The sequence below is a fragment of the Melanaphis sacchari genome, unplaced genomic scaffold (genome assembly GCF_002803265.2).
Source record: "Melanaphis sacchari strain LSU unplaced genomic scaffold, SCAv2.0 Contig1453_pilon_pilon, whole genome shotgun sequence".
NCBI lineage: Eukaryota > Metazoa > Arthropoda > Insecta > Hemiptera > Aphididae > Melanaphis > Melanaphis sacchari.
Genome location: NW_020270621.1, coordinates 20,688 through 23,677, shown reverse-complemented (window position 1 = coordinate 23,677; position 2,990 = coordinate 20,688).

Here is a 2,990-nt window from a genome sequence, read left to right as displayed (position 1 = left end):
CTCCTTATATTTTAAGGTCATATACCGATTGTGCTCCTTATATTTTAGGGCCAGTGTACCAATTGTGAAAATATTATTGTTTAATCTAATTCCATCAACATCGACATAAACAATCTACACACAAGAATGCTTAAAAACTAAACATTAATTTATTGATCAATTGATTACTGATTTAAGTGACTGGTTATAATATAGTTTATAACAGTATTGGGAATTTTATGAAACATTATTATTATAATTACGCTTATTTCATCGTACAAGTATGAATTTGAGTGATAGGTGAAATAAGTTTTCATTATCGTTGAATATTTACCAGCCTAATATTGTTTTGTCGCACATTATATAGGTACCTACTATACTATATACTTTATAGGATAACACATTGATTTATAGCCGTTACTTATATCTTGTTATTTAGTATTAGTTTGAAAAGTAAAATAGTTTAAATGTGAATTATTTTGTAACTGATATAACTTTAATTTCTAATAATTGACTATATTTATTTATTTTTATTATATCATGTATTTATATTCGCAAAACTATCGATGTGTGTATTAATTTATTATATAATTATAATTAACTATTAAGTTTTCGTTAAGAATTTTAAAATGTTCAAAGCGCGATTGGTCTATTGACCCTAAAATATATAGAGCCCAATTGGTCTATTGACTTTTAAATATTTAGAGCGCAATTGATATATGTATTAAATAGTAATTTTATTTCCAAGGAAACAATGAAAAAATTTAATTTGCCACGAAAAAGGGTAAACTCGCCTATTTCAGGCGTGTCAGAAAGTAAGCACAACGCGGAATATAAAATCAGTAAAATATTATGATTACGGGTAAATTTTTTCCAGGTAACTAGGCAAGTAACGCAAACGTTAGTGGTATCTTATAGGGTTATAAAATATTAAAGCTCTGTCAAACAGAACGTGTTATTGACGTCATGGTATATTCGTCTTGTGACTTAGTAGTTTTGTACAACGTAGCGTTATAGCGCCGCTGACGAGTGACTAGCTGGTTGCCATGTTTAACAGCTTATATAATTATATAATCTGTATTTAAATACAACGCAGACGATCTATAATGTGAAGTTAATACTGGTTTCAAGTGTGTGAAAAACGCGTTCTCTTTGACAGAGCCTTAACTGAATGTTAACCAACCAATACGTGTAACGAATTAAAAATATTTGTACCCGATTATGATTATCTGACTAGGCATGCACGCGGAAAAAAAGATAAATATTAATTGGAGTGGGCACATATTGGGAGATTATGTGTACTAATATATTTAAGGTTAATCTGTTTGATCTATACTTGTAGGAAACAGCTGTGTGTTCACATGGACGGAACACGATATCGATTTATCAGATGTAATTGAAATGTTTTGGAAAAGAGAAGAATGTAAAAAAAACAAAAAAATTGGTGAAATGAATAAAACTTGTTGGACAAATCGTACATTATCGCCATGCGCTAAATGTCATTAAAAGAGCGACTATGGCAAAAGGCACGGAAATATTATATTATAATTTATAAACAATGTAGTGATTTCATAAAGGTAATTTTCTTTGTATATAAATGTCACTTCTCCTGGTTTCTCGCGGATAATCCGGTTTTACACATAAATCTACGAACTACAGGTTCAATGAATTATTCTACGGGTCGTGGTCATTGTAAAATTAATACTATTTATATAATTGTAAAAAGTTTATCAATAAACAATGAGAACAATGATTTTCATATACTAAAAGATAAGATACGATTATGTCACTATACATCAATGATTTAATTTATACTATTTATTATATACAACATTATAAGATTACGAACTACGGTTTACTGACTATCATTACGAATCTGACTTTAGTTTCAACCTCACAGTCGAATTTTTTAATAATAAAATGTATGATTGTATTAATTTTTTTTTTTAATTTCAATACCTATCTTTTCACTTTGTAAATTTAGCTATACATAATAATATGTGGGTGTATAAGCACAGAATCTTATGCTGATAACCTATTTTTGGCTTAATGGCCTACTCCGAATCTGTTATCTTCCGAAGTGGCAACCCTAATTTATGAATATGGCATAGATAATAAAAATATGGATGGGCTATTCGTTAATATCCGCGTTCCTAAATATAGGAACTTGAGGCCTCATCATAATATCATCCTTCATTAATGTGATAAGAGAGCCTCAATTACCTCCTCTTAAACCATAGACATTTTACTTCTTCTCCTGGAACACGGCTTCAAGTATACTAACATAGATGTGGCCTATCCATATCCTTATTATCTTAGGAATATGGGCATATCACGAACTTAGTTCGTGGAGCATATGGAAGAGATAATCGATAATTATATAAATACTGATAGCCACCTCCCACCATTGATATAAGTTTCCCACTTATATGTAATAAATAAAGTAGAACAACCCAGGAAGTATTTCAAACTTTCAAAGATCTAAAATAGATTATGCTGGTTAAGTATGAAAGAAAAAGTCATAGAAGAAATGCGGTAATCAGTAATGAGTATATAAGTTTTTTTATTTTATTTTTTATAAAGGCCATTCATTAGTTAGCCTAAAACAGTGTTATGAGTCTCTAAAAAAACTTAACGCCCCGAGACAACTGCCTGTGTTACTATCACAGGAGCTGCACAGTGTTATACGCCTATACTGTATATCTTCACTTATTAAAAGTAGGAATGCGTTAATAACAGTTTTAAAGCATTGTAATAATTGATTTAATGTAAATATTGTTCAGAAATATACTTTTTTTCAATAAAAAAAAAAAAAAAAAAATTAAAACATCAATATTATACAATACATTTTTCTAGAGTTATCAATGTTTTTACGTCGTATGTGTAGGTAATTATTATAACATACAATCTTTTTAATAAGAGCTCAATTCTTGTAATCAATAAAATTTTATTTTTACCATGAGAATAATATTATTATCTATCAAAAGTGATATAGGTGAAATAGCGTATTG